This window comes from Bubalus bubalis, chromosome 2 (genome assembly GCF_019923935.1).
Source record: "Bubalus bubalis isolate 160015118507 breed Murrah chromosome 2, NDDB_SH_1, whole genome shotgun sequence".
Classification (NCBI taxonomy): Eukaryota; Metazoa; Chordata; class Mammalia; order Artiodactyla; family Bovidae; genus Bubalus; species Bubalus bubalis.
This window is the reverse complement of record NC_059158.1, coordinates 45,231,270-45,253,857: the sequence shown is the minus strand read 5'-3', so window position 1 is coordinate 45,253,857 and position 22,588 is coordinate 45,231,270. Positions and strand designations below refer to the sequence as shown.

General features: G+C 41.8%; 1 long non-coding RNA gene across 1 annotated transcript; it reads left to right on the top strand.

The window, feature by feature from the left end:
* Positions 1 to 10,317: 10,317 nt before the first annotated feature.
* Positions 10,318 to 22,009, top strand: LOC123330342. Its single transcript, XR_006546197.2, has 3 exons — positions 10,318 to 10,439; positions 19,596 to 19,687; positions 21,877 to 22,009. It is a non-coding gene; the product is annotated as an uncharacterized LOC123330342 (long non-coding RNA).
* Positions 22,010 to 22,588: the final 579 nt, after the last annotated feature.

Here is a 22,588-nt window from a genome sequence, read left to right as displayed (position 1 = left end):
ACTGAGCAACTGAACTGAATAGATCCCTCCTTCATTCCCTTTATTCAAACTACCATGGAAGAAAAATTGAATGCACCCTTCCTTCCGGTCAGTTAGAAGTGACTTTATTGGGGCTTACATGATAAACCAAATGAGGTTACTCTTGTGAGTAAGTTCTCACATGAGTCGCTAGCCACCCCGTCATCTTGTGTACCTATGACTCAGGCCACAGAACAGGGATCCCAGACAGAGATGCACATTTCCCAGGTCCTGGGCAGCACTATCTCACAAGTGAACTTTGATTCCACGGAGGCAGAAGGACTCACAGAGAGGCGTGAGTCACAGGGTGATGTCACCCACTGACATCGTTTTCCACTCATTTGGGATAACTCCACTCCCACACACGGCTGAGCTATTTCCCTTAAAATTTAGAACTTTGAGACCTACAGAAGCAGTTTTCACCTTAGAAATAACCATGCCTAGAAAACAAGAAGCTGGAAAAGCAGGCTCTGAGAAGTTCCTTTCAGAATGATGGTATTGGTTTTCACTTTTATTTGCATAGCTATGTGAAAAGTGGATCTTACTTATAAGTTCATGAACGTCTGCAGAAAAGTCCAAGTAGACAGCACGTACCCCAGGGCAGACAAGAAAGAAAAGATCAACACTTCAACTTGTATTCATTTGTTTACCTCATTATTTTCAAAAATCATAAATTTGTATGTTTTATGATGAATGTAAGAGAATAATACCACAATGCATTTAATGAATTTATCATTTATTATGCTCATCTGCATTTAAATAATTCATATATAAATAGAATTGTTCATTTAATATCAGTGCCTCATCCTGCAAAAGCTGGCAGAACACAAAAATACAGCAAAGAATATTTAGAGACTATACTCTGTTTAATTCTGTCAAGTAGAAAATGACATGTTGCCTGATATGTTGTTTGGTCCTAAAAGCTCAGTCTGTCCCCAGCTTACAAGTGTCAGAGACTAACACGAAAATGCTAGAACTTTGATCCTAGAAGTGAGTCCAGTAAGACAGTGAAAGTGCATTAATATCCACGGGTCACGACTAGAAGCAGGACTGACAGAGCTGGGCCTAGCGCCGTTAGAGCTATCAGCATGTAACACACACGTGACCGCAAGCAAAGCTGTGAAAACACCAGGTCACACACCTGGTGTGATGTTTATATTTCTCAAGAGAAGTCGTGTCACAGCATTGCAGCCCCTAAGGCTAATGTGAAACTGAATGCTTCTTTAATTCAAAGTCTGGGAACTTCAAGAACCTGATCTTCAAGATGGCACAATCAAGGCAAGAGAAGCTAACCTGGTGATCACCTCCTCAGAGAAGTGAAGTGCCTACATGGACCTACCTGACATATCCAGAAGTCACAGGCAGAAGGGTGGTAAGACCTTGCCCTAAATACAGCACCGGGGAGCTCTCTCCCTGTTACACGTGGAACGTACGTGATTCACTTTCCCGATGAGGCGTCAGCAGAATCAGGTCAGCCAGGTTCTGAGACAGTTCCTTCCTGTGGGGCACAGAGTAACTCATCACATCCCTTTTTGGTTACTTCTTGCTGTAAATTTTAAAATAAAGATTATCTATAGGATCCTCCATTCACCTCACATGGCCGAATCCAACCCCCAAGGCCATGAAGATGACTTTCTCCAGATTTAACGAAGACACTGGGCATGACTGACCCTCCCCCCTTTCCTCCCACCCACCGCCCATCATGACTCTCTCAGTAAAGTGCTAATAAGGAGGGTCATAAATTCAAGTCCTCAGCTATTTCCAAGGACCAAAGCAAATAGGAAAATGCATGCCAAAAGGGGGAATTGCCAAAGAGTATCAAAATTATGCTTCAATAAATAGACAAGTAATTAACCAAGGGCTTTTACCCAAGAAATTATTGTTACTTATCAACCTAACATATGATTTACCCAGGTTTGCAGTTGAGAGAAAATAGAGACTTTGGCTTACTTTCCCCGCTACATACTGTTCCTTACTTGGATAATAAATGGCCACACAGAATATCTAAATTATAACACTAATTAGCTTATTCCAGCAATCCCATTCCTGGCCATATATCTGGAAAAGGTGAAAACTCTAATTTGAAAAGATGCATGCACCCCATGTTAATTGCAGCACCATTCACAAGAGTCAAATCATGCAAGCAGCATAAGTGTCCTGCAACAGGTGAACGGATAAAGATGCGGTACACATATGCAATGGAACGTTTCCCAACCACAGAAAAGAATGAAATACTGCCATTTGCAGCAAATGGATGGAACAGAGCTGTCATACTAAGCGAAGCAAGTCAAAGACAAATATCATCTATCACCTATATGTGGAATCTAAAATATGATACTAATGAACTTATGTACAAAACAGAAACGCACTCGCAGACACTGAAAACAAACTTATGGTTACCAAAGGGCAAAGGAGAGGAGGATAAATTAGGAGTTTGGGATTAACAGATACATGCTATTCTATATAAAATAGATTAGGCAAAAGGGGCTTACTGTGCAGCACAGGTAACTATATCAATATTTCATAATAACTTAGAAAAGAATCTGAAAAATTATACATAAGACTGAATCACTTTGCTGTACATCTGAAATTAACACAATATTGTAAATCAACTACATTTCAACTTTTAAAAATAATAATATAATTAAAGGAAAAAACTAACAGCTTCATCCATCCATCGAAACTCCAGCATGGACATGGAGAAGAGCCAGGTGCTCTGTGTGCTCAATCATACTTTTGGATTAAGGGCGCCTTATGTCATGTAGTCATGGCTGATCAACTTAAAAATACTGCCACGTGAAGAATTTTTTTAAAGACTCTTAAGGTAGCAAATGCCTTTAGGGATCCTATAGACATCACCTTCCTCTTGTCCTGGAAGTAGAAAATGCTCAAAGCTGAGTAGACTTCTCCACAGATACTGGGGGCCAGACACTTTTCAGGACTTAGTAAGAGACAGTCACCTTGCTCTCTTACCTATAGCCCAGGTCCAGCACCATATATCCCATTTGGCTCTTATCCCTGCCACACACACCTCAGAAAGCTTCATGCCCAAGACCACAGGCTCCAAACACAGTCCAGTTCTGAATCCCAGCTTTCCCATTTGCTCGCTGTGTGACCTTCACAAGCTCTTTAACTTCTTGGTGTCTCAATTTCCTCATCGCCTAAAACGTATCTTATTGCACCTATACGAAGATTAAGTAAGCGAATATGTAAAGGATGCTCTGTACTCAGTGATAATGACTGGGGGCTGGAGGCGGAGGGTTGAGAGGATGCAATTGCCCGAGTTGGAAGGCCACCCCTTGGCGTGCGAGGAGGCAGAGGAAAAAGAGGGTGGTTTCTTCTCCTCTTGAATGAAACCAATCAAAGAGGGCTTTAAGAGAATCCTTGGTAGAAACTGGGGGTCTCAGGAAGGGGAGCTGGCGCCTCTCCCAGTGGGTTGCCAGCTGAGCTAGCCTGCTTCCCGAGACAGGAAAGAGTGGCGTGGACAGCAACCAGAGATGGGAGAGGCGGGTGGCCCTCAGGCGGCTTGGCCAGGGATGCTGGGCTTCCCACGGCCGAATGCACACTGTGGAAGACAGCTGAAGCTGAGAATCCTTGCTGCTTCTCTACCCAAGATAGCTGTCCACTGAGCAAGGTGACTGTGAGGTGAGTCTCTGGGGGTGCCACCCAAAGGGCGTTAGGACAGCAAAAGGTGGCACCAGATCGCTGGTGGGAATTGGGCTGCAGCGAGGCTCTGGGCCCTCTGAGGTGTTTCCAGGGCCCCTGAAGAGAGAGCGAGGTTGTTGCTGGTTTTTTTTTTTTTTTTTCTTTCTTAATTTTTTCTTATTATTTTTTGAAACTCTGTTTTCTTTTCTATTTTATTAACTTTTTATTGGAGAGAGAGCTAGTCTTTGTGTAACTGGAAAAGAAGGTGGGCAGGGTGATCACGAGCAGCAGTGACCCATTGCCCTTCCCCCGCGAAGCCGCAGCACATCAGAGGACTCAGACCCGGAGGAGGAGGCAGGAGGCCTGGGAGGCAGGGAGGTGGTCACACACAGACACACACATCCCACCCCAGACCCCAGGACAGCAGCCTGGCCAGAGGGTGATGGAAGGGGGGGGGGGGGGGGGGCGGAGCTTAGATTGAAACTGTACTGAACTGAGGCAAATACACACTGAAAACATCTGCAAAGTTAGTACATGCGTCTGGAGAGTCATCGCAAGGCAGCCCCTGAGGTCTGAGAGATGGCGGCTGGATTCTACGCTGAGATGAAAGGAGCCCTGTTTCCTGTTTGAGTCGCCGTGAGTTCTGACTGATGAATAAATTGGGGCTACTAACTCCTAAATCCAGCCTTCTTGTCAATTTGCTGTGGTGTAGTTGCTAAGACATGTCCAACTTTTTGGCAACCCCGTGGACTGTAGCCTGCCAGCCTCCTCTGCGATTTCCCAGGCAAGAACACTGGAGTAGGTTGCCATTTCCTTCTCCAAGGGATCTTCCTGACCCAGGGATGGAACCCACATCTCCTACATTGGCAGGCAGTTTCTTTACCATGGAGCCACCTGGGAAGCCCCTTAACAATATGTCAACTTTTAAAAATGCACAATGTGAGAGTTGCGAGTTAAGTTTCATTTGGGGCAAAATTAGGACCAGGAGATAGCATCTCAGAAAGCTCTGAAACTGTTTCTAAGAGGCAGGGGGAAAGGTTGGTGTGGATGCACATATTTTTTTTACAGAAGGTTTCTGCTCGTCACGAGGCACAGTCTTCACCGTGAACGATTTTAGTGCTTTTCTAGATCTGAGGAGATTCAAGAATTAGGCTCACAAAATCAGCCCCTGAAAATATCTAACTACCGGAAGGCCTGCTCTGCCAGTTTCCACTCCCCACCGCCAGCACACAGAGCCTCTTTTCTGCTCTCCACCCTGCACTCCTTTCAGGGAGTGTTGAATATCAGCAGCAGCACATGGTTTAATTCTTGTGCACGTTGATGGCAAGTGCCCATGGCAATGTCTTAGAAAGCAAAAAATTAATCTCATACAAATATAATTACCTGGAATTATCCTTCTTTCAACAAGACTTGTGGGGTGTTGTCTACTTTGTAATCCTTATTCTCTAAAATCTGATCCAACCTTCCACTCATGGGAGTGGATTTCACTCTACAATCAGCCCCTGGATCCACAGCTGACTGGACCAGCAGGGATCACCTGACCAACGGGGTCACCTGATCACTGAGGATCACTTGTTCTCCAAAATCCAGAAGTCCATCATACTTTACAAAACAACAAAAACCTTCTACAGAGACAATTCTATGAAACCAGAGCATAAATGAAATTATATTTCTCTAATAAAGTCAGGAATTATTCCCCTTGTTTGGGTTTTTTGGTGGTTTTTATTTAATTCTTCATGTTTGTTTGGCATAGGCCAGCAACAATACTTATATCATTTATATCCTTTTTTGGTTTGCTTTGCTTGTTGTCAGTTTTTAAATTTTTTAACCTCTTTGATTTTTAAACAACAAAATATATAACAGAAAAAAATTCCATAGTACTTGCTTTGCTGCTTTAACTCATTCATTTTTCTGGTATATTAGATGAAATTTGGTTTAAATGGAAAATGATAAAGATCTCCAGGCAACCACGTCTTGACCTTTTCTCATTTTAGTCTTTAATTTCATTACTTTAAAAGGGTTGACATGTAAAAAAAAAAAATCATGATAAAAAGCATGAAATAGATCCATGTTCTCTGAAGTGGGGTACACACACCTGGAGAGATGCACACAACCCCAAAATAATCCACCAGAGTGTAGGAAAGAATCTAGGGCTTCAATTAAATTTTCATCATAGTCTTTTATACTTCCATTTTTCTATATGTATGTCTTATGATGGACGTCGTGTATTAGTCCAGTATTCGGTATGCTGCTGCTGCTGCTGCTGCTAAGTCGCTTCAGTCGTGTCCGACTCTGTGCGACCCCATAGACGGCAGTCCACCACGCTCCTCCGTCCCTGGGATTCTCCAGGCAAGAACACTGGAGTGGGTTGCCATTTCCTTCTCCAATGCAGTATTAGGTATAGACGTATCTAAATAGACATGTATGTATCAGGTTTGCACGCTCAAAAAAGCGTACTCTTGAAAAAAAGCCTCTGAGACAGACCAGAAATCGCCACTTTTCCTGACCTACCTGCTTTTCCGTCCTAGGGCACAGTGCCATCTAGTGGTGTCTGAGATAATACAGCCATTCGAGTTGGGTAATTTTTCCATCTGTTGTCATTCAGATGGCAAGATCTGCAAATACTAACCTTCTAACTAAGCGACAGGTAAATTTAACTACATTACAGGAAACTACAACGACTATTCCTATAGCTTCCTGCTGGTGCCTCTGTCCCCCTAAAGACAGAGCCTTCCCTGAAGCTACCAGGCTTTCTTCCCTGCCTCATTTATGCTTCTCTGTCTTCCAGGTCTGCCCTCCTTCCTCCTTTAAATCTGTTTCTGATCACACCAGGGAAAGGCCTGCGCCTTCCTCTGTGCTTCTAGGGCACTTGTCTGTCTGATGATTTGCTTGTGTATCTGTCTACTAGTCTATTAACTTCTAAAGCAGCAGATCCAGCAGAAAGATAATAGAAGACACACATATAAGTCACACTTACAACTGTAAATATTCTAGCAGCCACATTTTAAACAGCAAAAAGAAACTTAAATTTATCTTAATATATTATATTTAATGAATCCAAATAATATCATTTCAATATGTAATCAATATAAAATTACTAAAGAGATAGTTCCTATTTTTTTTTCATAATAAGTCTTCAAAATCCAGGGTCTGCTCTATATTTATAGCACATCTCAATTTGAACTAGCCACATTTCAAGGACATGTGTTTAGTGGACTGTATTGAAGAGTGATTTCTAAAGGCAGAGTCTGGTATCTCCTTACAATTTAATAAGTGCTTAATGAATGCTTCCAAGATAAATAACTTAAAGCTGATAATGCTGCTAGATGTTCTCTGGGAAAATCTGTCCTTTGTATATCACAGATTGGGTCTCTGTAAATAGACACCATAAAGAATGTACAAACAGGCCTCTCTTACAGGAGAAAGAGAGTCTGGCCAATCATATCAATGCTAATTTTGTTCTAAAAACTCCCTTTAGAGGTAAGCTTTCTGCGTGTGGATTTCAATGTATTGAATAATTGTAAAATTAGCAATTGTCAGACTCCTAATTATGCACCTAGATTTCACCTTATAATATGAATATATTTTAATTACTTTTTACATATCTTCTTGCTATGCCAGCACAGAACACTTTTTAAAAGCAAAAACTGCTCTGTTTTGTGCGTTGCTGTACACTCAGGGTGGAGAAGGAAATGGCAACCCACTCCAGTGTCCTTGCCTGGAGAATCCCAGGGACAGGGGAGCCTGGTAGGCTGCCGTCTCTGGGGTTGCACAGAGTCGGACACGACTGAAGCAACTTAGCAGGAGCAGCAGCAGCAGCACACTGAGGGCCTGTGTACGGCTGGCATATAGTCAGCATTCTAAGATGCTTGTTGATTTGGGAAATTTGAGAGCTTGGATCAGTGTATGTTCTATTTTTCTCTGGATTTGTGAGTTTCATCTATTTTTTTCATTCATCTCAAAATCAGAGTTTATCACTATATGCTAAGTGTTGGAGGCAGAGAGGATTCCAAATTATGACTCCTTCCTTCAGGTCAATGCACAGTAAAATGCAAAATGTAATCCTATCTCAGGACTCACCTTCTCAGACTGCTCCCATATCCTTCTCATGGGGAAGACTGGACCTTACTGGTGCCTATTGCATTTTTGTCTCCCTCTGTCTCTGGTACACTCTTTTTTTGTTGTTGCTACAAATGCAACATGTTTCTAAAAACATTGTGATACCATAAATTCAAAATAATGCAAACACGGAACTTCCCTAGCAGTCCAGTGGTTAAGGCTCCACACTCCCAATGCATGGGGCACAGGTTCAATTCCTGGTCGGGGAACTAAGACCCCACATTGCAGTGCATTGGGGCCAAAACAAAGCAAAACAATCCAAAAAAAAATATCCTGATAATGGATGGCCATTTTTTCTGCATATTTATCTTAATCACTTGGTATAGCAATTTTTTAAAATTTTAGATTGGAGTATAGTTAAATTACAATGCTGTGTTAGCTCCACGTGTACAGCAAAGTGATTCAGTTTTGCATACACACATATCTATTCTTCTTCAGAATCTTTTGTGACAGCCCAGGGAAGCATGTAATCCTTCTTAGATGCTCCAAGGAGTTAAATAATCCCTTCAAAAGTCAACATATTAATAAACCGAACCAATAGGAGAAGTTAAATATTCTGACTCTTAGGCCATGTCTCCACTATTACGGTTTCACCTCTGAAGTTAGACAGTGCATCTTCCACGTCATCTAATCTGTAGTTTATTACTGTCTTGTATTTAGAATAAACTTCTGGTTTTTTCTTTTTCTTTCATTCGTATCTTATAAGGTTAGTCCGCAGGGATAGAAGTAAGAACTTAACCTCCTCCAGAACTCTGAGTATGAAAGCAGTGATGCCAGCACAGAATAAACTCGATTGGTGGTCTGCAATAACCCTCTAGACCCAGTGTTGAGGGCCGTCATGTACTGATGTGCAGGCTGGGCACTGCGCAAACTTGCAAAGTGCCAGTCAGGCGCACGGCGTGTCAACCTCATCCAGCAGCCGTGGGAGTGGTTACCTCCAGGTCCACATGGAAACAACCCCAGAAATCAAATCAGGTCCCAAAGAGTGTAAACAAAGGCAGGGATGTCTGAGGGAAAATGTGGGGCTCACAGAGGGCCCTAGTCTGGCCTTCACAGCCAGCGGGCAAATGCCTGCAGGGCGGGAACCAGGCCCAGGTTTGTTCAGACCCAACTCTGTGCCCAGCAGACCTCGTTCATAACCCCAAATAAATAATAAAGAAAGAAAGTGAAGTTGCTCAGTCGTGCCCGACTCTTTGCGACCTCATGGAGAGTAGCCTGCACCAAGCTCCTCCGTCCACGGGATTTTCAAGGCAAGAGTACTAGAGTGGGTTGCCATTTCCTTCTCCAGGGAATCTTCCCAGGATTCGAACCTAGGTCTCTCACGTTGTAGACAGACACTTTACCATCTGAGCCACCAGGGAAGTCCCAAATAAAAAATTATTTATTTATTTAAAAGCATGCGTGTTTCTGGGAATCCCCTGCTGGGTAAGACTCAGCGCTTTCACTGCCAGGGCCAGGGTTCAATCCCTGGTCAGGGAGGTAAGATCCCACAAGCTGCACAGTACAGCCAAAAAAAAAGAAAAAAACATAGATGTGTCTCTAAGGGCTTTGCAAAAGGCAAATACTACGTGGGTTAAGAATCACAAAATAAGTACAGGTGATTCTTTTCACTTATAAAGTCCTTGAAAAATACCAGAAATTGCTATTCCAACATTCAATTGGCATATAACTTGAAGTCCATATCCACTCCTTAAAAGTGAATGACTCTTAACAAAGACAGCTTTACTCATTTTACCTAAACTGATAAATAATATGAGCAATCTGGAAAAGCTTCTGAAGACATTTCATTCTAGGAAGAGAAAACAGTCAAAAGACACAACTCGATTTGGAGCTTTAAGTAAGCGTGTGACACCATCAGCGGGTTGAGACCCATCTTCATCATCCGTCTGGCTGTTTGGTTCCTCCTGGTACGCAGGCCATTCTGGCGGAATTTTTCTCGAGCAGCCTGTCAGTCAGGGCCAGGCTGAGAACACAGAAAAATTGTATCCAAACTTTCTCCCATAACTCACCCTTGGCTTCAAAAGCAAAGAGAGGGGAAAAGAAAAAAAAAAGTGGAAAAGAGTCACTGCATTTTCAATGCTGGCCATTCAGCTGCAACTTCTAGAGTCAAAGCCGGTTCATTCTTGTTTGCAGACATGCAAGACTTGGCCAAGTTCACTCTCCAGCCCCTGCAAAGCACAGGGAGAACGCACAGGTTCATCAAGCCTCGTTACTCTTCAGACCTCAGCACGGGGTCATTTGTGAAACGATCAGACTCCTCTGAAGCCGAGCACTGAGGCCAGGACACTGGCTTAATCCCAGATAGTCTACCTTTCCGTTGGTCAAGACTTAGTCAAACGTGACTTTGAGACTATCCTTTCATGAAAATGAACTAAATCATCTCAGGAAGGAAAAAAGTCTCCATAAACCATTTAACTCAAACAGTCAACGTTTATAGACACACAGAGCTTTCTGCTGGGACTTCTGGAGCATGCGTGAGTTAAGGTTCCTGCCTTCAAGGGCGTGTACAGACGACAACATGCATTCAAATGTGCACACGCAAGTGGAGTCTAAGAGTGGAAGGCAGCATACACTGAGGGGGTGAGGAGTAGATAAGAGGGCAGATGCTGAGCCACCGTTTGGATGTAAATCCCGGTTCTACCGTCCTGTGACCTTGGGTAAGTGACCTCACCTGTCCATAACTGGAGTTACTCCACTGACTGTGTGATGAGTAAGTACAATAAGAACAACTTAGAACAGTGCTGAGCACACAGTAGAAACTCAGTTCCACAGAGAGAAGCTGTAATTTTATAACTAGGAACAATATACATGGGACAGGAAGGGCTTCCAAAGTCCAAACTAGGGGGAAATCGCTGTGGCTTGGTGGATCAGAAAAGGTTTTCTGGAGAAAATATTAGCATCTGAACTAAGATTGGAAGAGGAAATGTGGGGATTCAGGGGACTGGATTCAGGACAACCTAGTCAGAGGAATGTTTTTTCACTGGAAAATAGGGGAAGATGAGGTTGAAGGATGCGTTGCTCATTGTGGGATAGCCAGGCACCAGGACGAGGATGGTGGATTTCATCCTTAGGACAACAGGAAGCCCTAGAGGTTCCTGAAAAAGAGAATGATGGACAGGAGTAGTTGTCTTTACAAAGGTTAATTCTGCAGTGCCTGGAAGTGAGCCTTGGAGGAGAAGCTGCTCGTGGGACGATTGCAGTGATTTAGGTACAAAAGAATGAGAAATAAAAAGGGTTAAGAGCCAGCACAGGGACTTCCCTGGTGGCCCGGTGGTTAGGACGCTACGCTTCCACTGCTGGGGGCTGTGCATGCTGCACAGTGTGGCGGGAAAAAAAAGAGTCAGCACAGGCTCTCATACAAAAACTACCAACTGGCCACAGTTCCAGAACAGAGACGAGAGGAGGGTTGACAGCATCAGTGACAAAAAGAATGATGATGGTACTGGCGCAAGCAGGCAAATCCAGAGCGCTGACTTTTTTTTTGAGCCGGGAGGAGGAAGTCAGAATTGCCTCCTGGACATAAAGACTTCAAAGTAACAGAGCAAAAAGCAATCCCATAAAGGCAAGTGGAGATGTGAAATTATCACAGGAAAGAAAGCTAAGATCAAACAACTGGTGGAGGAGCCTAAGATGATGGGAGCCAGAAGAACGGATGGATTCACAGAGTGGGATTAACGGAGACTAAGAATTAATGGATAAAAGAAAGAAAAAGACACACTTGGAAGAAAGAGCATGGCTTCTTCAAGGAAGGCGCTTTGATTTTTTTTTTCTCCCACAATGGCCATGATGGAAAAGTACTTAAAATGGTAAAAGACGACAGCTGATGCTGAAGCCTTGGTTTAAATCAGTAAATAAGTGTGCCAAGAATAAGACCCCGAGCTGGAAGCTGAGGGAGCAGGGGGTTCAGGGAAGCGGGGGTGCCAACCACAAGGGTCTCAGCCCTAAAACTCCATAGCATTCTGTTCATCTCTAGGTGTGGTGCTGGGAGTAACTTCAGTTGCTCTTTGCACTATTTTTATTTTCCAGTATTCCTTAATTAGAAAGTTTAACCTTTTAAAAGTATGAGGAAAACTATTATAGAAGCTTATAAGACATCTGTCTATAGGAGTAGGCTTCATTTTAACAATTTTCAAGGAAAATGTAGATACTACATGTGTGTGCATGCTCAGTCACGTCCAACTCTTTGCAACCCCATGGACTGTAGCCCAGCAGGTTCCTCTGACAATAGAATTTTCCAGGCAAGAATACTACAGTGGGTTCCCATTTCCTTCTCCAGGGGCTCTTCCCAACCCAGGGATCAAACCCACATCTCCTGCACGGGTAAGGGGACTCACTACCAGCTGAGCCACCAGGGAAACCCCATTTATAGACACAGGTATATTCTATTTTAGAGGAATTTACATACCATTTTTATGGAGGAAAATCAAATGCATGCCAGTTATTTTTTATTTCTATTTTTAATACATAAGATGCCTACAGCAACAAATTAGTTTAAAAAATTGTTTTTAACTAATCCAGGCCCCTGCCATAGATTCTAAAAATACTCAAACACCTCATCTATCTAGTCAGTCCGTCAGTGCATACTGAACGCATTGGGGAACGCATCGGTAAGCAAAAATTAAAAGTACGTACCGTCTCTGTGGAGGAAAGGGAACTGTGCTACATTGTTAGTAGGAATGTAAATTGGTGCAGCCGCTATGAAAAACAGTAGAGAGATTCCTCAAAAAACTAAAAATAGAGTTGCCATATGATCCTAAAATCCCACTCCTGGGCATATATCCAGACAAAACGATAATTCAAAAAGATATGTGCACCTCCATGTTCATAGCAGCAGTATTTACAATCGCCAAGTCACGGACGCAACCTGAATGTCCACAGACAGATGAATGGATAATGAAGATGTGGCACTCTTACTCAGCCATGAAAAATAATGAAATAATGCCACTTGCAGATCCACGGTGGACCTAGAGATTATCACACTAAGTGAAGTCAGTGGAGGACCATATATCCCATCACTTATATGTGAAATCTAAAGCACAACACAAATGACTGCAACTTTGAAAAGAAACCAATTTACATAGAGAACAGACTTGTAGTTGCCAAGATGCAGGGAGGGATGGCTGGGATTAGCAGATCCAAACTAGTACGTACGGATGGATAACACCAAAGTCCTACCATACAGCACAGGTAACTGTATTCAATATCCTTTGGAGAAGGCGATGGCACCCCACTCCAGTACTCTTGCCTGGAAAATCCCATGGAGGGAGGAGCCTGGTGGGCTGCAGTCCACGGGGTCGCTAAGAGTCGGACACGACTGAGCGACTTCCCTTTCACTTTTCACTTTCATGCATTGGAGAAGGAAATGGCAACCCACTCCAGTGTTCTTGCCTGGAGAATCCCAGGGACGGCGGAGCCTGGTGGGCTGCCGTCTATGGGGTCACACAGAGTCGGACACGACTGAAGCGACTTAGCAAGCAACTAAACTACAATGGAAAAGTATATGAAAAAACACATATGTAACTGAGACACTTTGCTGTGGACCTGAAACTAATACATTGTATTAGCATGTCAACTATACTTTAATAAAATAATCTTTAATGTACCCTCTCTACCCACGTGGGATGGAATTTCCCCTTGGCCATCTTCCACTTCTGTCCCCACTGCCCCGCACAAGTCGGAGGCCTCTGTGTGACCAGCGTCTTCTGAGGGCGGGGCAGCAAACGCAGAACCCCTGGAACAGAGCGCAGCCTCGTTCCCTCGTCTCCCCCTACCTCCTGGAAATTCCGTCCAGCTCTCGCCCCCTTAGAGCCTCGCCTCTGCCCTGAGGCTGGGCTCCTCTCCTCTGCGATCACCTCCCCTCCGCTCACCCTTCTCAGAAACAGTGACCTGTTTTTCTACCTGCCAGTGGAAATTTTTCAAGTCCTGTTTCTTCACAGCGTTGTGCCGGTTAGCTCTCCGGCTGTGTCCCGGACCTGTCCTGACTTGTAAACTCTCCACCTGTGGTTCTCGGTTGGAGCTGGGTGTTGGCATCACCCGGAGGGCTTGTTCAAACAGAGGGTGCCGGCCTCACCCACAGAGCTGCAGATTCAGTAGGTCGGGGTGGGGCCTGGGAATTTGCATTTGTTAATTCCCAGGAGACACTGCTGTTGCTAGTGAACAGTCTGTCACACTCTGAAAACCACGGTCTACAAGGTTTTTGAACACGCTTTCCTAACAACAGACTCGACTCAACTCCTGGCCTCAGCATCAGCCCCACAGAGGGAACTGAACTTTTAAATAAGTTGTTCCCTCTCTTGGGCTTAGGCAGGGCCATGTCCCTTAGTAACATTTTCTGCATCATCTTCAAGACATTTGTCCTGCCTTTTGTTCCAAGTGTGTTCCTGTAAGGAGGATTCTGACTCCATCTTTTTTTTTTTTTTTCCAGTTCAGGAGTTGGTATTTTATTTGGGTGATAGCATTTGCTGAATGTATTAAAAGTGGTTGACTTATCTTTTTTAAAAAAAATCTTAAAAAATTAAAAAACAATTTTTTTAAAAAAATCAGCCAATTAACAATGTTGTGATAATTTCAGGTGAACCGTGAAGGGACTCAGCCATACACATACATGTATCCATTCTCCCCAAACCCCCTCCCATGGAGGCTGCTACATAACACTGAGCAGAGCTCCATGAATTCTACAATAGGACCTTGTTGGTTATCCATTTTAAATATAGCAGTGTCTGACTCTATCTTGAATGTTTGACCACCGGCAGCTCTCTGCCGATGAAAATAATCAATAAGCCATCAATAATAAGATACATATGAGTGTGTTTATATAACTAATTCACTTTGCTGTACACTTAAAATTAATACAATTTTGTAAATCAACTATACTTCGATAAAGTTTTTTAAAAAGAAAATTAAGAAAGAATATATCCAAAGCAATTTAAAATATGTCTGAAGTAGCCATCAATATATAATCATTTTTTGTCAATATCAACCACATCCCCTTTTCCTAGTAGAACTCTTTGCTTCTGCAAACATGTAAAATATTCATGAAAAAAATGGAGGTTGCTTTTTCCTGTGCTTGTTCCAATAAAAACTAATGAACTCTGAAAAAAAAAAAAAAGAATAGAAAAAAGTTTGAGTCAAACTGAGGGCTAGAGCCAGGAAACTAACTTTTCAGATTACTCTGAGAAACTGCTCCCGAGAAGCAGGGTTTACAGCACAGTTTTCTGTCTTGTCCAAATAAAGAACATTAAACAAGTCAGGGAAACACTTCAGAGTTTCAAAAACAGACGCTGAATACATACAGCATGTCCAGCAGGGCCTTGGCACCTGTGAAGGGAGACTTATCATCCAAAGAGGACTGGCACTGGGTTCCCAGGAAAAGGAGCATTTCATCTTTATTTTTAACACAGATTTCCTTACTTTTCTTTAATAACTAAAGCAGATGTACAATGTATATTTGATATGCCACAAACAAGCTATTGTAGATAGCATCAGATTCAAGTTAACTCATGTCTAAGGCAGAAGGACTTCCTTCTACCTCAGTACACAAAAATTCCTTTTATCCTCTCAAACCTCACCCTCCCTCTTCCCCTTATCCCAGCATCTGAGAAAGCCTGAGTGCTCCCTGCTTGTGCAGGGGGGCAATTCAAACCACAGCATTCTCTCTGCACGTGAGCCCTTTCCCCAGCTCACCCCTCTGACCACAAAAGAAAAGGCCAGCCCCCTTCCCTCGCTAGCTCAGGCCATTCTGCACCTGCATGAGCAGCCTGCCTGCTCAGCTCAGAAATCCCCATTATGTAACTAACGAGCCTTCTCACATCCCTTTGCTGTATGACATCATCAGTCTCAACATCCAGCGCAAACTCTGAAAAATTCCCCCAGGGCTTGGAGGCTTTTTGTTTTTCTCTTTACATCTAAAAACACCCAAGAAAAATTATTCTATGCAACCGAATAAGTAGAATGAAGGAAAAAGCTAACATATGGAATTTGAGACACCTACCCCACCACCATCACCCCACCAGGTTACTGGAAACAGGGTAGAGGAATTTTAGGGGGAGAAAATGAAAGGAAAGTACTCTGGAAATTCACACCAGTCCAGCAGAAAAGTCCTAAAGATACTGACATTATCAGACTGCCTTACAGAACAAAGATACACCATGTCAGCCGGCTCCATTCATGCAAACAGAGCTTCCAGTCAGCTTCATGCCCCACTTAAAATAAGCAGCTGGGGAGCTCCCTGGTGGTCCATGGTTGGGACTCTGCACTTTCACTGCCATGAAACCCCTGCTCTGGGAACTAAGATCCTGCAAGCCATGAGGCACACAACAAAAAGTTAAAAATTAAAAAGAGTAAGCAGACAAGTAAGGATCACCAGACATTTGAGGAAACTCAAATGAAAGACAGATCAGAGCAAATAACAAGAAAAAAAAGTAACATAGGAGATACATGCAATGCAGGAAGAAAAAAAAATTCCTCACAAAATACCGTGAATATCTTCAAAAAGATAAGAGACACTATTACATTCATGAAGTAAGAACAGGACACTACTCTTTTGCAAAAAACATACTTGGGGGAAAAAAGGAGCTCTGAGAAATCAGAAATACAATAGCAGAAATAAAAAACTTGGAAGAAGAAATCTTCCAGGAAGTAAAAAAATATATGGAAAATAGCAATTAAAAAATAGAGGAGAAATCCAGTAGCTCAAAGATCCAAGCAATAGAAAATCCAAAAAGAGAGAACAGAGAAACAAAACAGTAAGTAATCAACATAATAATTTTTTTCAATTCCCCATATTCAAAGAATATTAATTTTTACCTTGAAAGGTGCACATAATTCTAACATACAGATAAATATAGATGTACATGATGCTGTTGCATTGTGAAATTTCAGAACAACAAGAAGGTAGTGAAGATTGTGAAAACTTCATTTTTTTTCTTGCAAAAGATCAAGAATCAGAATGGCATTGGAAAACCTACCAAAACTCTGGAAATAAGTCAAAATTACAAGGAAAAATAATTTCCAAACTAGAATTATGTACTCAAACTATTGATTAAAAGTTACAATAAAATTAAATATGTGTGTGTGTGTATATATATATATGTTCTGATATGCTATGCTATGCTAAGCCACTTCAGTCGTGTCCAACTCTGTGTGACCCCATAGACGGCAGCCCACCAGGCTCCCCCGTCCCTGGGATTCTCCAGGCAAGAACACTGGAGTGGGTTGCCATTTCCTTCTCCAATGCATGAAAGTGAAAAGTGAAAGGGAAGTCGTTCAGTCGTGTCTGACTCTTAGCAACCCCGTGGACTGCAGCCTACCAGGCTCCTCTGTCCATGGGATTTTCCAGGCAAGAATACTGGAGTGGGGTGCTATTTCTGATACGGTAAGCCTAAAAAATCTTTTCTCAGAAACTACCAAAGGATGTGTGTGTGTGTGCTAGTCGCTCAGTCATGTCCAGCTCTTTGTAACCCCATGGACTGTAGCCTACCAGGCTCCTCTGTTCATGGGATTTTCCAGGCAAGAATACTGGAGTGGGTTGCCATTCCCGTCTGCAGGGGAGCTTCCTGACCCAGGGATTGAACTCAGGTCTCCTGCATTGCAGGCAGATTTTTAACCATCTGAGCTACCAGGGAAGCACCTCTGAGCTACCAAGGAAGTCCAAAGGATATGTTCCACCAAAACAAGGAAATAAACCAAGAAACAGGAAGACAAAGGAAGTAAAACACAGGTAATCCAACATCAGAGTGAAAAAAAAAAAAAATCACTAGGAAGATGGTGCAGGCAGCTCCTGAAGAACTGATTCTGAAACAGGTCTTGAGAGCAATTAGGGAATTTTGAGCAAACTGGGAAACAGCAAGGGATTTCTTCAAGACGATGAGATAGAACTTAACGTGACTAATTATATTTGGGCAACTGATAGAATGTGGGACTAAACTGGTGACAAGCATATAAGATAATGGAGCAAACAATTATTAACTCCAAGGAAAATACAACACTTTACAAGAGAGAAAAAGTAACCATTGTATGCCACTTCCCTTGTCTGTAAAATAGCATTTTTATTTTTTGTTTAGTTTGTTGAAAGATAGCTGATTTACAATGTTGTGTTAATTTCTGCTGTGCAGCAAAATGATTCAGTGATATACAGATACACATTCTTTTTCATATTCTCTTCCATTATTGTTTATCCCAGGATATTGAATAGTGTTCCCTGTGCTACACAGTAGGACCTTGTTGTTTATCTAGTCGATATATAATAGGTTGCATCTGCTGATCCCAAACTCCCAATAATCCCTCTCTAACCCTCAAATAGTGTTTTTATAGCAAAAAACAATAGCATTGAATATTCTTTTAACCCAAATTTTTGTACAACTGTATTAGGAGGGAGGGGGGAAGGCAGAAAGTCAAAATGGATAGTAGGTATAAAAGAAAAAATATCAAGCAAGACAATCAATACATTATGACTAAAAGTATAAAAGTTTAGTAATAGCAAAGTTGTAGCAAAGAAGTAATAACAGAAATCTGCCATATAGGGATATGGGAATAAATCTCAAAAAAAAAAAAAATCTCACTTTGGAAGTGGTTGTTGCTAAGGAGTGGAAATTGGGAGATGTCCAGTGGACTGCCAAGTTTTTATTGGAAGCCCTGTACACTTGCCCAACTTCTTAAGCTCTGTGCACATGCAGCTTTAAATAGTTTAAATATAAACTACTCCTACTTTTACAAAATAACTTACCCAATAAAAATTCCTAAATTTTTTTCTTGATTTTTTATTTTTTTGACCGCACCACGCAGCCTGTGGGATCCTAGCTCCATGACCAGGAATCAAACCTGTGCCCCCCGCATTGGAAGCTCAGTCTTAACCAGTGGACCACCAGGGAAGTCCCTGATTTTCTTTTTTAACACCTATACTCTCCCCACAAAGAATCTGAGATGACATATCAAAATATACATGTAACTAAAAAGTCAATGTGAATACAGAAGAAAATCAAGGGAAAGGAGAAAAAGAAACACAAGTTTCTTAACGAATTACCAAATTCATAGTAACTTTTATGTCATTTTATTTCTTCAATTGAAGGCAATGAAAATATAATGATTCTACCAGGAGTTTGTGTGATTTCACTTTGTTTAATTTCGCTTTGTTTTACAAGAAGTCTGCAACTCTTTTTAGATGTGAAAAGGGTATTCTCAATCCTTGGAAAAGCTGAGAACCACTCAACTAGAAAATTATTTCTGACTCGGAATTTGGAGCTGAGCTCCTTTTGAAAAGTGAATCTACGCTGTTAATATTCACATATGAGCTCTGCTTCTCCCTGAGGACAAGCACACAAAATAGAGGCTGTTGTGTTTTCTGTAAACCTCAGGCTATGTTTTAAATATTTATGTGTAAGAGGAATATCTGAGCCAATACTGCTGATGCCAGGGGAATTTCTGCAAATGGGAATATCTATGAACGCGTTTCTCTGAGAAATAACTGTGTCCACATCAGGGCTGCTTTCTGTTTGTCTTTGTAATAGATGCAATAGCCTAGGAAACTGTCAAGGAGTTGCTTCTGTTTCTTAAAAATAATATTCCGATTACCATTAGGGACACAATTAGCTCTTAATCGACAGTGGCCTGCGTTTTGTATTTTCTAACTTTTGTATTTATTAAAGTAGCAACTTAAAAAACTCTGCAAACCGCCCAGGTCATGAATTTAGAGTTTTCTTTGTTCTAAGTTGTTATATTTTATTTTCTAACACTTGTTATTTTTCTTCACAAATAGCTGCAATTTACCCAGAAGGAAATTCACCAAAATATTAAGGAAGTAATTATTTTCTTTGCAGGGAACAGCATTTTCTAAAAGAAGAGCAGAAAGGAAGAGGGTGTCAAGAGAGGAGAAAACAACCGAGATAGAAACAAAGCACCATCATCCCAGGTGTGGCTTTCTGAAAAGTTTTTATAAAACTCATTGAGAGTGGCATTCTGTGTTTTTATGTCACTCCCCTAAATGACTAGTAGTTCAAGAGCCTGAAAAACTTAAGAAGAATATTCTTGTTTCCCAAAGATTCTGTATGGAGGAATTGCACAGAGCAGTTATGCCACCTATCTCAGGACACACAGCCAGTCAGTAATACATCTCAGACCAAGGCAGGGCCACCATCTCTGGAGCCAGTTCTGCTCTTGCCATCTCCAAATTAGGCAGATACATGCAAAGCGATTGACAAATAAAGATGTGTTTCTGTGAATAAGTGGAGACTCAATCACTCCACTTCAGATGTTAAACTTCTCTGTATTGTACTGTCAAACTAAGAGAACTTTATTCTTGCATCCTAAAAATAACTAGTAGCTTCTAAATATGTGGGTCTAGAGAAATCGATTGCAATGGATAAATTATTTCATCTATACACCACAGCACACATGTGTGCATGCACACATACATACGCTAATATCCAGTGAGGTCATTTGCCACCTAGCAGAAGGCTTGCAAGTGGCAAGGTGGCAGCATTTTCCTGCATGGACAGCTTTGCCTTGAAGGACTGCTGTGTCTGTCTGTCACTCCTGGAATGTGAGTAACCTTGCGTGTCTCTAGAGATATGGCTGGAAACTTGTAAAATGCTGAAAGCAGAATCAGAGAAATCACCTCTTCCAACAGTCACGACCAACTCCTTACTGTACATGTAGCTTCTCTGATTTCTCATGAAAACTTCACAGGCATTTCTCTGGTCACTGCTGTTGAATCTATTATCTGAGAGATCACCAAAGGATTGGCTCCTGCTTTAGATTTTAAGAAGAAAAATGAATGTTATATAGAAAAATGAAGAAGAAAAATAAGTGCTATACAGCCTCTAAAAAATGTGATAAAGCAGAACGATAACATCCATCTAAAAATATATCACTCACCCTGTTGGTGAAAATATTCTAAGACATAGAGAACGTCTTTAATAGATTATTTTCACTCTTTGCTGTATTTTATTCCCGTCCTTTCTTCAAACATTCTAATGCTACCAGCATTATACCCCTTCCAAATCATCCTGCTTTCCACATCTTCACCTCGTCTTAAGAGAAATGCCTGAGCAAAGCTATTCCTTTAGTACATTCAAGTTTAAAGGCTTACTGATTTTTTTTTTCAAAATAGAACATAGAGGGGGATAAAAGTGAAGAAATAGAATTAATTATTACAATGAATATAAATAGAATTATTATAAATAGAAATATAATTATTTCATTTAGTCACTCAAGGAGACAGTGATTTGGAGGGGTTTTGCTGACTCTGCAAAATTTTTTAAACTAGACTTACCAAAATAAGAACAGCCTATTGAAGTAATCAGTAAACACCCTTAAAAGCTAAGCAATGCTCACAGTGATGAATAATTACAGAGAAATGATTGTTTAGAATACATGGGAAAATGTTTTAAATCACTGAAGCATATTTATTTGCAAAAGTGATATCCTATAAGAAACAGTATAGTGTCAACTGACAGACAAGATCTAAGAAGAAAATCTTCTAAATGCTCTGAAGCCAACTCCAGTACTGGGTCAAGCCCTGGAAAGTTCAAACCAAACTTGAAAAGATAAATAGCTAATTCTGAAAAGCACAGTTGGCACACACTGTGCATGAACAGTATTTTATTAAGGGAATATTTTTCACTCCTTGGCAAGGAGATATGTTTTCCATGATTCCATCCACATTCGAGGGACTTATTCAATAAGTTTAAGTCGTCAAATGATCTTCTTCTCCCTGCCCACCCCTTTCCTGATCCTGAGAATAGAAAAGTCCACTAAGTGCTTCTCGACGGTACCATGGCAACACGCCATCAAACGCAAATGGGACTGGTGCTGAGAGGATGGGGACAATCAATGCGACCCACACTAGCCGGGCCGAAAGGACCGTCCAAAATGGCAACATCACCACCTTCACTTACAGCACACTGTTTTGAACTATAAGTAGGAGCACATTTCTTTAGTTAATATTTCATTTTATAGCTGTGAGAAAAAGCTTAAAAACTAATTTTTTTAACCTAGTATATTCTATTTCCAAAGACCTATTCTCACACATTTCCAGGTGGGCGCTCTCTCTCCTCGGCTTCTTGCGCTGGACTGACTCCCCGTTCTGTTTTTCATTAGCTAAGCTGAACCTGTCCGAAAAACCACGAAGACTTTCCTTTCCCCGTAATGAGCCCCAGTGGGAACCTGGCAAAGGAGCTCTTCAGAGGTTTCAGGAGCCTGTTACCCACATCCTGGGAGTCAAGATGGGTAATGGACTTTCCCACTAATTTCATCCTACTTGGAGGGTATAGGCACCAGCCCAGGTAGGTTGGGGCCAGAAGTGTTTAAGATGCTTGCAAAGAAGTGCCTGTTAAAACAGAAGTGCAGGTCTCCATGCCCCTGACTCTGACGAGGGGAGAAAGGAAAAGAACTCACTGATCACACACACGCGTATCTTCGTCGTCACCATCATCCTGCCATTTTCCAGAGGCCATCATTTAGGAAGTTTCTTTTGCACATTGTTTTGCTTCTCAATTTTCTTTAATTACAGCAGAAATCACTAGGAATAATAAATATTTCCCACATTTACAAGTTAAAAATAAGAAGTGTTGAATTATTAAACAAGCCTGATGTGGGGAAATAGGAGAAAACCATTTTTGTCTCCAGCCCGAAAATCTGGGCTGTTCCTCTGACTTTTCCAGTTACTTATAACTGAAGCAAACATTCTCGACCCAGAAATGTGACCCGGGCCTCCATCACAAGCTCACAGGCGAGAGATGGAACTTTCCCCCGGGGAGGTCATGTCATGCCTCTGGCAAGATGCCAGCCCCGCAGAGGTGCCCACACTGCC